General features: G+C 47.1%; 1 protein-coding gene across 3 annotated transcripts in view; it reads left to right on the top strand.

Annotated features, from left to right (window-relative positions):
• PAK4 (p21 (RAC1) activated kinase 4) overlaps positions 1-13,328 on the top strand; it is a 76,555-nt gene that overhangs the window by 15,031 nt on the left and 48,196 nt on the right. Inside the window, exon 1 of one of the 3 annotated variants that reach the window (XM_060275470.1) lies at positions 11,075-13,323. The exons of the other annotated variants lie outside the window; for them this stretch is intronic. The gene's annotated coding sequence lies outside the window, so the exon portion shown is untranslated. Of the gene's footprint in view, positions 1-11,074; positions 13,324-13,328 lie in introns of those variants that run through there. 3 annotated transcript variants of the gene reach the window in all.

The following is a 13,328-nucleotide window of genomic DNA, read 5'->3' as shown; positions in this document are numbered from 1 at the left end:
TGCAGAGCTTTGCAGAGATCGCGTCTCCCGCTCGGGCGTTAGCCTCTCCATGTGGCCGCATGGCTCTTTTGCTGCTGCCGCGTAGAAGCGGCTGGGGTCAGGACTCAGGAGCGCCCGAGCCAGCGGCCTCGTCTCTTCCTCGCCATGCCAAGGAGGCCTGCCACCCCGCCGCCTGGCACGGTGGGACGCTCCTCCTGGTGCTGCTGAGCGCTCTGTCCGTGTTGCTGGGCGCTCCCCCCGGGCGCTGCTGGGCGCTCCGCGCTGCAGCAGCCGGTTCTGGGCGACAGGCTAAAATCACTTCAAACGGCATTTTTAAATGCCATTTTCCCTTCTCAGGGCTAACTTCGCTAGGCGCGCGCTACACCTGAACCAGGAACAGCTGATTTCAGCGCTACAGCTGATCTGTATCTGCATGTGCCAGAAAGTGTCATGTGTGATTGCACAGAGCACCAAGCCTTAAGACATCCCCTGAAAATAAGACACCGTGGTTTTTTTTGAGGAAAAAAAGTTATAAGACGGTGTCTTAAAAAGGGGGAAACACGGTAGTAGCAATTGCTGTGAGTTCCACCAAACTGTCCTTCCCTCCCATCCCACGTGTGTGTGTTTTAGCAGGGAAAATATGCTGTAATTTTGGTAACGATGTAAAGAGCTAATTAAGGGTCTTGCTCAATCAACTAGCAGCTTAATTACCACCAAATAGTAATCGCTTGCGGAAGCACTGCTGCCACCACAAGCCCTGTGACATTTCTGGTTCTGCACCTGAGGGGCTTGTGCAAAATGGGGAAAGGACACCCCCCCTTTTAAAAGGCCCATCACAACTGGGATTTCTGGAGGCGGTGGGAGGATCTGCTGAGGATTGTGATTCCTTAAACGTCCACATCTTCCCTTTCCACTGGGGAGTACACAGGGTGGCATATATGGGCCTCCTACAGGGAGGTCTGCTATTCAGACACCACTTGGACTGTCTTTGCCCCCACAAGGCGCCTTCTGACCACCTCTTCGGCCATTCAAAACAAAACAGTAAACCCCAGTAAAGGGGCGGGGTGTGAGTGAGTTTTCCTTGCATATTTTCCTTGTCTTCAAATATTCCTCCCTGGGCCATTGCTCACTGGCAGAAGGTCCCGGCTTCCATCCTCGACATTTTCCAGCAGGGCTGGGTCAGGCTCCTGTCTGAAACCCTGGACTGCTGATGCCAGGTGGTGTATAGACAACGCAGACTTAACTGGACCAGCGGTCTGACTGTACAATGCAACTTCCTGTCTGGCTTGTCTAACCTGATAGCACCACTGCTGTTTGTGTGTGGAGGGTTGGCACAGCATTTCCATGGCTCAACCTTGCCTCCCAGTTCGTGTGGCCCCAGGGAAGGCTTTGAGCCTGGTGTCTCCACCAGAGGCATCCCTGCCACAAGGCAAGGTGAGATGGTCACCTCCGATGGTAAATTTTGGGTGGCCCAGGGCACAGTGTTGGGTTTTCATTTCCATTCCGCCTCAAAACAGTTGGATTGCATTCTATGTTTTAAATGATTGGGGGGGTGGGTGGAATTCTGTCCCACTCAAGCCCCCTAAAGAAGAAAATGCCATAGGCTGATCCTGAAGGCCACATGACTGCTGAAGAGCTGGTCCCCAGAGTGCAGCGGCTGGTGTGTTCTTGAGGTGGGATAGCTGGAGATGCCTGTGTCAGATCTCTCTGCATTCCTGGCATGCCTGCTGGTCCCCCTGCCTCCCTCCTATGCCCCTCTTTCATTTGGAGGCTGCTCAGGCGCTGAGTGCAATTGGCCAGGGCCTTCTGCATCTCTCAGAGCTGCAGTCCATGCGGAGGCTTGTGTGTGTGCTGAGAGATGATAGACCTCTTGTTGCCCTCCCTCCTTGTTTAATGCCTGCACCTACCCATTTGCCTTCTGGGCATGCTAATCCCTAGAGAGAGGGATGAAATCAGAAGGTGCCTGACTCTTTGAGAGGCAGAAGTCCAGTTTGGCGCAGACCCATTCTGAGCTTGGCTTTTCTCTGGTGTCCTGATGGCAAAAGCTCTGGGGCAGAATATTTCAGTGCCTCTTTGAGTGAACCTGGCAGCCAGACTCTGGCAGTGGCTGATAGTTCTCAGATATGACTAATAGAGAGTCACTCTCCTGGCAGCAGATGTGAAAGATTTCATAGGTCACTTTGCACACTCTTTATCTGGTTACAGGGGAAAGAGTTTCCGCTGGCAAGAGCAGAGGCCCATTGGGAATGCTTCTGAGGCCAGTGGGCTTGAATGGGCAGAGCCTGCTGAACCTTGAAGCTCACGGAGCCTGGTGCAAATCACTATTTCAGTTTGAACTATATTTGTGGATATAGCAGACATGTTCTGGCCTGTGGGAAGCAATAATTTCTTCTAGAGCTCTGATCTTACAAACATCAGAAGAGCCTGCTGGATCAGACCAATGACCCATCTAGTCTGACATCCTGTTATCACAATGGCTGACAAAATACTCAAAAGCAGAACCCGAGCAAAAGAGCCCCTCTCCCTTCCTGTGTTTTCCAGCAACTGCTATTTGGAAGCTTCAACTGTGGAGGCAGAGCATAGTCATTGTGGCAAATAGCTATTAATAGCCCTCTTCATCATTTGTCTCAATCTTTTAGAACCATCTAGGTTGGCGCCCATCACTGTCTCCTGTGCAAGCGAGTTCCATAGTTTAACAATCTTCAGCTGGTGTCTTTGGACCCCCTACTGGGTCAGGTGGGTTACAACAGGAGCACCAGCACCATTCAAGTGTGGGGCCCTGGGTTTGAAAAGGTTGAAGACCACTGGTCTAGAGAGCTGGTAGGAAAGGTCTTGTAAGCAGGATGGGAATGAATAGGTGATGTGAGGTGAGAATATTCTCTGCTAGAAAATTCTCCAGAGAATATTTTCCACAAACTGTAAATTCTAATGTAAGAACCAGTTTTACAACCCACATTTTAAAAATCTAGTAAATAATAAGTCAAGCTGTGATATTGCCAGTGTAAGTAATGAATAATGTTTTTTTTTATCCAGTTACATTACTGGGCATTGTGTCATTCACCATTTGCAGTTGGCAACCTAATTAGAATTCAGAGTTGATGGTAAGTATACAGTTAGTGGCAAGCTTAGTGATCGAATCATTCACGTTGAATTTTCAATTTCAAGTTTGGTGCAAAAAATCAAAGAATGCAAATTCACAGCATTGCCCCATTGAATAAAATTATCTGTACAGTTTTTGGTTGCCATCTGAACAAGTTTACCCATGAATAAACATGTACAGTATATTAACTAATTATATCATTTTCAATGTACGGTATTAAAATTATATCATTTTCAATGCATTAAAATGAATATTCTCCTATTTTAAATGAAAATTCTCTAATATTCTCATTAATCGAGAATATTCTCAAGAATTTAACATCACTAGTAATGTGGTCTCCCTTTATTACATCTTGCAGATATGACTTAAACAAACCTAAGGGCAAGTAAGGCATTGTGGATTAACCAGCATCTCCAGCTATCCCACCTCAAGAGCAGGCAGGCTAGTTGCCCAAGTTCATAAGGCCCACAGTTGCAGAAATTGCAACTCTGTTCAGGACTTGCTTTTGAGCCCCTCTCCCTCCCCCCACCATAACATAGAATGACAAATACCTGGGGTGGCTCTCCAGGTGTTGTTGGAGTCCCAGTAGTCCACATCCACCACAGCCAGTGGCTCCGGATGATGAGAATGGTAGTCCAACAATATCTGGAGAGCCACGGTTTCACTATTCCTGCCATATGCAAACAGTTGTGTGGGTGAGGGGAGCCAAGATAATGCCTTTAAACTCTTTTAATTTTTACTTTCCTGTCGGGGGTGGCTCTGGTGGTTGTGATGTTCTTTATTAATGAGCACTTTGGAATCCTTTGGTGTCAAGTATATCTTTGTAGAATTGGGTAGGAAGTCGCTTGAGGAATGTGTGGAAGCCCAGGCCTGTGAAGCTTCAGCCTCTGCTCATTAATGTCACAGGGAAGCCTTTATCTCTTACTTCCCCCCTGCACGATGTGCCTGCTTTCCCATCACAAATATTTCTGTTTGGCTGATTAAAAACAGATGTGCGATGTGTGGGCTGCACACAGGGGTGGACGCCTGGGAGAAGCTGGAGAAGCGTAACGATACCGTTCTATGAAAAGATCAGTGAGAGGACTCCTGTCAAGGGGTTTTAGGGGAGTGACAAAGTATTTGGAAAGTTGTAGCAGCATTGGCTGTAATTCCTCCTTCAGGCCTTGGATGCAGTCCGCCAAGCCCTGTCAAATGAGTGGCAGGTTTTCAGAAAGGTGCCATATGCCTTGGGTTTTGGGGTGGAGACAGAACGGTTCACACGAAGCTCTTGTGTGCATCATTCAGGACTTTGATCCTGCCATAGTTCATTTCTGGGTTCACCATCCATGGTTGACTCGAAACAAGCTGCGTTGCAGAGAACCTGGGAGAAGGCCACATACATGGTGCCTCCCCTTCACCCTTATCATCTTGGGAGCCTCCCAGATCATCTCAAACCAGGATTATGTTTTGAAGCATCACCACAAAGCTCCTCATGTGCCCTGAGATCTGGGCTGCAGCTAATCACTGCTTCCTCTCTCTTTCACGTCTTAGCTTTTATGTGTGAATTCATTATGCAAGGTTTCTTGGTTTGTTTTTTTTAAGCTGTGTAGATTTATTTCATAGGAAATCCTGAGATTTTTCAAAGGAACAGACTTGCAGATGGCTGGCACTTTTGCATTTTTAAATGCGCTGCTTTTCCCAGTCTTACCTGATCTGGTGCCGGATGCCTGTTTGCCACATTTATGAAAGACACCTTTAGTTTGGATATATTTCCTTTTCACCACAATGTTTTCCAGTTTGGGTCAGTGTTAGAAACTCAGATACATAAGTTGGAGCCCAATGGCTCTGTAAACGAAGGTTACAGTTGCCAAAATGGAATGTCTAGTTGCCATTTTGGAGAAAGACAGCTCTCAAGTCTTATTTTTCAAATGATGGACTGACTGTGATTAATTATCAGTTAAACATCTGTCTACTTCAGATGACAACCTTGAGCTAGGTTAAGGGCTTTGAGAACTTAAAGAAGAAAAGTCCCTTGATCCAGGGACAGTGATACCTTGGTTTAAGAACAGTCTAGTTTAAGAACGATTTGGTTTACAAACTCCACAAAACCAGAAATAGTGTCTTGGTTTGAGAACTTTACCTCCGTCTAAGAACGGAATCCGAACGGTGGAAGGGCACCAGTGACGGGAGGCCTCATTAGGGAAAGCGCACCTCGGTTTAAGAACAGTTTTGGTTTAAGAACGGACTTCCAGAACGGATTAAGTTCATAAACTTGAGGTACCATTGTATTGGCTTATTCTGACTTCCTTTTCTTAATGGTGACATGGACCATTCACAACTGTGAGCAGGGCAGTGGGGTGGGGTAAGGGAAGGCAAGCGACAACAATTCACTATAACATTGTTCACTGCTCCTGCTCAGGCTGCACAGAGAATGAATTTTTGGTTCCTGAAATTGATTCTGATTGTGCAGATAAAATATAACGGATATATAATGCTGTGGTATTAGTGTGTGAAAACAGTCAAGATCCAAGGATCTCCAGGCAGGCACCTCCAGATGGTGGTGGTGTCAGGCACCATCCTGGCATCCAGGCACCTTCACTCGGTTGCAAATGACTGATAACCAGGTGCAAAATGTGCCTGGTGCCTGGCTAATTTCGAACACTGGTTTAGGTTCAAGCAGGCTCTGCGAAGACCCACCTAGGCAGGCTGCTGCCACGTCTGCCTGAATTGTTTTCAGGCAGGTCTTTCGGTTTATCTTCTCAAGCAGCAAGAGGAGGCCAGCTAAATGGAGAGCTCTTGCACAGCAAAGCTGGTAGGGGAACAGCTGGAGAGACTAAATTAAGCTTAGGAGGCCTGCAAACAACCTGCAGGGGGAAAAGTCTGTTTTCTGAACATTCTTCCCTCCATCCCTGCCAGTGATCTTTCTCTGTCCTGAAATGCTTTCGCTGCATGACCCAACTCGACAGGGTTGAATGGTTTCTGCTGCTCGTTTTTAACCGTTCGTGTTTTGTTTAGGTTTAATATTTGTATTTAGCTTTTCCAAAATACCAAGTTGAGCTCAAAGTGGCTCGTAATAGCATTAAAAATTAGCAAACATCACTATCACTAGGCTAAAGACACAATAGTGTACAAATAAGGCAAAAGGGGAAAAAGCTAATGAGATAGTTAATACAATCTCATAGAGATGCAGAAATGGCTGCTGGGCACCAGCCCTGTACCAGTTGAAGGGGCTTCTGTACCCACTACATCAGCACAATTGCAGGCAGTGGTCACTGAAAATGCAAAGGTTGCCATTTCACGCCCATCCCACGAGGAAGGTAAGACTTGGTTTCAATCTCATTTCTGCTGGTGGAGACCCTTAGGGACTTGGTATCACTCTGAGAACAGAATCTTTCTTGGGAGGTTGGGAGGGGGAAAGAAAGAAAGAACCCACAACCTCTGTGTTGTCCAGTGAAAGGATAGATTTCGCGTAAACCCCCCCCCCAACACAATTAGTGCTTAGCGGTATGGTCTGCTGCCAGACTGCATTAAAATCATCATTACAGCAAATTCCTCTTGGAAGCCATCGAGAGACTAAGATTGATTATACGTAAATGAAAAGGGACTTTGATTTCATTTGTGATTGCTTTATTGCTTAGAAAAATCTTAACGTTGCCATTGGGAGTTTTGTCCAGGTTGGCATGACCTTGTAGGAGAGTTTCTCTGTTAAGGTTGGAGGTGAATTGTCACTGTGTTTTGTTTTGTTTTTTCTAAAAAACAACAACTTGGAAGCTGACCTTGACTTATCCTTGAACAGAACCTGCTTCAAAGGCAAAGTCCAGTTTCTTGTTGGCAAAAAGTGCTTTGGTTTTGAAGTCCTTTCCTTGTGTGTGTCTCAAAGGAATGGCTAACGCTGGCGCTTCATGATACATGCCCCTCATTTGACTGGAGGAGCACACTTGTGTGGCATGACACATCTTTCGGCTACTTGCTTCTCTGACTGGTGCTAACAGCTCCTAATTGTTTTGGGTTTAATTAGAACCATCTTCAGTGAGAACATTCTAATTAAGCCCAATGTATAAAGAGACCTAAGGGTGGAAGCCCTTTTAAAACACAAGAGGGCTTCCGGAATGACCTTCCCTGGTACTGTGTAAGCTTCCAAATGCCTGTGCAGTGAGCTCAAATGAGCCCAAAGCCGGTTCCTTCCTCCTTGCCCTTTCTGCCATTGCTAAGGGCCCCTGTGCCTTTTTCTGTGATTCTTGTGCAGTAGGAAGTTAGTTACTGCACAACTTGGAAGAGAGCTGGCAGAATCCTTGGGGCCAAATCGGTTGCGTCTTGATTCGTGGCAAGAACACGAAGCCCATTTGCGCCATCCCAATCTCCAAGCAGTGCACGAGACCAGGGGCCCCAGGCACTAACCCAGGGTTCATGTTTCCTTTTGGAAATGAGGTACAGCAGGGACAGTGGTGTCTTTACCTGGACCTGCGATGGAGCGGTTCAGAGCATTAACACACCAAGGGGGAGCCTTGCTTCTCCCATCTTGCAGCCTTGGATTCAAACAGAAATCAAAGTTTGCTCTCAAACGTTGCTCTGGCTCTCTCTCTAGCTTGCTGCTTTACTTCTAGGTCGTATCACAGCAAAACTCTACTCCAAACTCTGGCTTTGTCTGTTAAGGGAGGGGCCCCAGCCCATTTGCAGGGTCACATGGAGCCCCTTGACCCCCCATCATCTCACCGGGAAGCCATCCTGGCTATTTTCGGAATTAGAAGGCTTGATTAGCTTTCAGCCCTTGAGGGATCCAGGGATTAGAGGGGGTCTGGCATGCAGCCTATTTCCCCAAACTCTTAACATTAGGTTAAATTTGGATTTCGCCTCATTTGGAATTGTGGGTCGTGTAAATGGCATTTTTGTTGGTCCTTTTGGAGAAGGAGTAGAGCTGAGTGAGCTTGCAGGAGAGTTTGGATTAGAGCAGGGGTTCCCAACAAAATTTTCTCGAGGACCCCTCATCGAGCCGCTATTGTGACAAGGACCCCCATTAATTCCTAATCCTAAAATTAAAAAGTGAGAGCCAAATTAAGAGTCTTTTTATATTTTATATTTATACGTTTTTTACAGTTCTTCCTCTTCATCTGTAGGCCTTTGTCGTTTTAACGAACCACTTTTTAACCAACGGTCCATTTTTAACTACGCGAACTGTAGCTTCCGCGATAAACAACGCTTTTTTTACAAACACTACTGTTTTGCAAAGAGGCAGCGCGCGCCAGGGAGGAGGGAGGGGAATGGAGAAGACAGGGTACCTGCGCAGTAGCGCACAAATGAAGCCGACGCGCGCAAAGCATCTTGGGGAGGTGAGCGTTAGTAGAATGCACACGCTGCCTCTTTGCAAAACAGTAGTGTTTGTAAAGCGCCACCTAACGGCATACAGCAGAACTACTGCCTCTTATCTAATTCTAGTTTTGCGCTAGACTCCGCTCATGCAGGAAGCGGCCAAAACAAAAAATCTGTTATCATACGAAATATATTTTATATACAGTGGTACCTCGGTTTATGAACACAATTGGTTCCGGAAGTCTGTTCATAAACTGAAGCGTTCATAAACTGAAGTGAACTTTTCCATTGAAAGTAATGGAAAGTGAATTAATCCGTTCCAGACGGTCCGCGGAGTAAGCGTTCATAAACTGAAGCAAACTTTCCCATTGAAAGTAATGGAAAGTGGATTAATCCGTTCCAGACGGGTCCGCAGAGTACTTAAACTGAAGCGTTCATAAACTGAAGCATGGGTGTAATTGGTTCCGGAAGTCTGTTCATAAACTGAAGCGTTCATAAACTGAAGCAAACTTTCCCATTGAAAGTAATGGAAAATGAATTAATCCGTTCCAGATGGGTCCATGGCGTTCATAAACCGAAAATTCATAAACCGAGGTGTTCATAAACCGAGGTTCCACTGTATTTTTTATTCTAATAGCATCTTGCGGACCCCTCTGGCATAGCTCGCGGACCCCTGGGGGTCCCCGGACCACCTGTTGGGAACCACTGGATTAGAGGATTCAGGGAGGGATCAGGAAGTGCTGTGCCAATGGTTTTAAACCAGTGTGCTGTGGTACCCTGCAGTGCCACCTTGAATGATGGTCAGGGGTGCTTCTGTCCCTCTTTCCTTCACTCCCTTACGTCTCTGCCTGCCAAAGGCTTGCACAGCTGTTTATTGCAGCAGCGCTGGCTATAAGCTCCACAGGTGAATGGTGTCTCTGGGAAACACCTCCCTTTGAGGCGGCGGGGGGGGGGGGAAGAGCTCAGAGACTCCCAAGGGGAGAGGAGTGGAGGCTGAGAGAACACTCCACAAGGGAGGGCTTTTGAAAAAGAGTGAGAGGCTGCCAGCTCTGCAGGCAAGGGGTGGTGTCACTGGGCTCCTGGGGTGCCGCAGAAAGAATGTAGTTGGTTAAGGGAGCCATTGACTCAAGAAGGTTAAAAACCTCTGTGCTATGCAGAACCTAGTTGACTCAGCCCTGGTGAATTGGCCGGTGAGCTGCCTGAGACTTGCACCTGTCAGGAGGAGGACCAGGAAACCTGCTGGTTTCAGCCCCTCGCAATGTTGATGACTAGAAGTTGAGTCATCGTGTTGCTTGCAATTTGGAGGCGTGAGTTGGAAGATCAGAATGCCGACCCAACGCCCCTAAAGTTTCAGCTGACAAAGCACCTGTGTTTTTAGTAGGGCTGGAGTGTAAAAGGTTAACGTACCTGTTTAGAGTTGGCTTCGTAAGCCAGCTCTTGTGGCTGCCCACTCAGTGGAAAGGGGGCAGGGTTAGTGGCTAAGAAAAAGGTCTTTGTCAGTCTCCACAGGTAAATTGCTCCACCCAGAATTGTCCTGAAGAATGGAAGGAAGCCATTGAGCCAAATTAGTCTGGTTGCTTGGATACCACTGACCGGATAGGGTTGAGCCAGTGTGATGTAGTGTTTAGCTTTGACAAGGAAGATCCCTGTTATGAAGATGGGTGTGTCCCTTAAGTCTCCCTTGCTGGTATACTTTCTATGGGGCAATTAAAAATAAGCTGGGGGAACTCCTTGCCCATGCCTGGAATCCAACAGCTGTTAATTGGCCACTTACCTGAATGGCTGGTCCTTGCAGATGCTTTTGAGGTTGTGCATTTCCTCTGCTGTGTGATGGGGCAAAACTGGAATCGCTTGGATATTCCTTGGCTCAGACTTGCTCTTTCCAGACAGAGACCTGTTGTACCCCACCTCTTGATTCAGGTCAGAGCTGGAATACTGGTCAGACACAGACTGCAGGGGATGCGGACTCCCTTTATGGAGTGGTTGTAATGATTGCTGAGATTTTTTTTTTTTAAAAAAAAATGCATTTATCTTGTGAAGCACCCTGAGACCTATTGATGAAGGGTTTGGGTGGGAGAGGGGTGTGTGTCGACATTTTGCATTCTGTGCACAAATCAAGGTGATGTTGTTAACCTTTAAAGCCCTAAACAGTTTCTGCCACTTTGTGCAGAGTAAGGGGAGTATAGCCATCTGGAGATCTAAACCAGTGTTTTGAGCTTACGTTGCTACCTAAGCAGCTCGTGGACTCGCCTCCTGAATTGCACATGGAGGGTTCTGCAAGGCATAAATGGTGATACTTTGCAACACGGGGTGGTGGTTAGGGAACACCTGAGTGCTTTCTTCTTTTGAATTGCACTCCTGTGTTCCTCGGTGTTCCTCGATGGGCATCTCAGGATTTACCACTATGTTGTCCTTTTCCCTGAACCCCCTTTTCCCTTTTGATGTTGAACCAGCAGATGCGGCACCTGATTGGCCATCCTTGTTTCAAAACGCTGCCGCCTCATTGGCTGCAGGCGGAAACCTCTGTGTGCTTTTCTCCCTCAAGTTCCTTATGGCTACAGTCCCTCTTTCTGTTAACCCCTTTCTCTTCTGCAAGATCATGGCATGCCAACAGGCTCGAACACAACCAGAATCTGGCAGATGGAAGAGCTGCCAGAAGAAACAATAACAAGGAAATCATAGCAGCCTCGAGTCATTACCGGGGGTGGGGGGGTGGGGTGGAGGAAGCCGAGCAGGGAAATCCTTTGAAACCCTGATACATCTCAAGGCACAGGCTGGGGCTTAGGGGAATTTGTGCCTCTTAGGAAATCTGGATAAGTTGTTTGTACCATAAAACCTCATTTGTTCTGTGTGGTTTAAAAGTGCCTGTGCATTTCTAACACGTGCAGAAAGTTCTGATGCCGGGTCCCCAGCAGGCCAAGAACTTGGCCTCTCTCCCCAGCAGGGGTATATAAGGTATATAAGAGAGGACACCCCCCAGGGAAGAGCCATTAGCTGGATGGTGAACAGATCTCAGTACAGTACATGTTTTATGTTCCTTTGAGCCTAGAGACCATGTTACTTTCCTCCACAGGACAGGATATATCTCAAACTCTTTAAAGGCACTGGCGAAGTAGTGCTAAAAAAAATGATTCCTTTGCTAAAGATGACTGCTTCTGCATACTTAAAACCCATTGCCCTGGACATTGTGCATAGGCCAGGGTTTCCATTTTTTTTTAAAAAAATTTTTTTTACTCACTCTACCTGGCTTCTGAATCTCAGGTTTCGTATCTCTCTGTGAGAATGTCCATCTCCTTGCTATAGATAAAACCCATTCTGATTTTCTGTGGCTTGTGTTAATCAAAAAGTTGAGGTGGGTTCTTTAATATTGTATCTCTGAAAACAGTTACAAGCTTAAAATTGGAAACTTGTAACTGACTGGCATATTTTCCCCTGGCTTTGGTTTCTTCAATTCCACAAACTTCAGGCTGCTCCTTTCCTTGCCTCTGATAGTTTTCAGTCCTAGTACAGTACAGTATTGGTAACCCAGCCAAGTGAAACTATGAGAGGATGGGAGGGTCCAAAGTCCCCGTTCTATTGGATCTGTGTCCCAGAGCAGAGTAGGGTTACCAGCTTCCCAAGATGTGGGAGGTTGCTGTAGATCTGTGTCCATTTGAATCAATATAAGTAAAGAAGGAGGGAGATTATGTTTTAAGATGGTGGGGAGGAAAGAGTAGATAACAGGCAGGCGCTTTTGTGTCCTGGGGAAAGGTGCCAACTTCCCCCTGGAGATAACAGCTGGAGGAAAAAGGAAATGCCGCTTGATTGAAACTCCACGTTCATAGAAAGGTGTACAAAGATCAAGTGACAGTATAGTTGGCAGCATCCTGGATGTTCTAACCTGATGAGGCAATTGATGAGGACGGGTGATTTTCTAGATAGCTGTGTCTTTCCCACCTTGTTTGGTAACGGGCATTGAGTGTGAAGTGTGTGCTGAGTCCAGTGAACGGCATTTTGACATTTCAAGCGCCATAGTAAGGGGTGAGATAGGAGAGAAAGACTGAGCTCGAGTGTGTCGTTTGGGAATGGCTCTGCCATTTGCACACCTGCATTTCCTGTTCGCACATCTGCACATCCCAGTCTCTCCCACAGATGTATTCAAAGCCCAGGGTGTGAGGGCACCCACTTTTCCCACTCTGCGATGGAGCCTAATCTTGAGTCAAACCTCACTGTCGTTGCATTGCGCTAGACCCAAATGTTGGGGTTGGGCTCTGGGCACATCTTTTTTATTCATTAGTCGCTTCCCCCCCCCCCGAAGGGTGAACTGAAAGCAACTTTACGCCCTCAATCTTAAATTTTGTACTTGTAGTGTTTACTTCTGAGCATGTGCAGAGTGTTTTCCCTTCATCTTTCCCTTCCTGGGTCGCCACCCCACACCCTTAAAACCAAGAGGCTTTCGAAGCTCATTTTGCAAATGCTGCTGCTGTTAAGGGGGTCCCTTTCCTACAAATAATCTTGGCCCCTTCCCTTTGAATGCATCAAGAGGCCCGAAACGGCACCAGGCTAACCCCAAAGTTTCCTTCGCCTTTTCACATCTTCCTCTTTGGGTGTCGCTGCCTCACTCCTCCAGTGAGGGCAGTGCTGCTGCCTTTCCCCTCCTTTCACCCAGTTCAGAGTGCTGGGAAGGGAGGGGAGGGTGGGGTGGAGCTTCTGGCCTTGCAACGTCAGGAAACTTGTGTGTAGCAGCCAAGCGAAGGAGTGTGTGCAAGTGTGTGCGTCCCTACCCGGATCAAGTGTCTCCTAGTCAGGGAAACCAACTGACTCTCCTCTCTTGGGCAGAGAAGAAAAATCCAATCTCCTCTTCCAGAGGAGAATCGTTCTCTCCCCCACCCTGTCCGCCCACCCTCTACTCTGCCGTGTGATTTATTCCTCTCCAGCACCCTGTGGCTGACTTTTCAGGAAGTACAGCGATGGTGGAGGTAAG

Source organism: Zootoca vivipara, chromosome 6 (genome assembly GCF_963506605.1).
Source record: "Zootoca vivipara chromosome 6, rZooViv1.1, whole genome shotgun sequence".
Lineage (NCBI taxonomy): Eukaryota > Metazoa > Chordata > Lepidosauria > Squamata > Lacertidae > Zootoca > Zootoca vivipara.
Note: the sequence above shows the minus strand (reverse complement) of the source record. Positions and strands in the feature narration are given on the sequence as shown.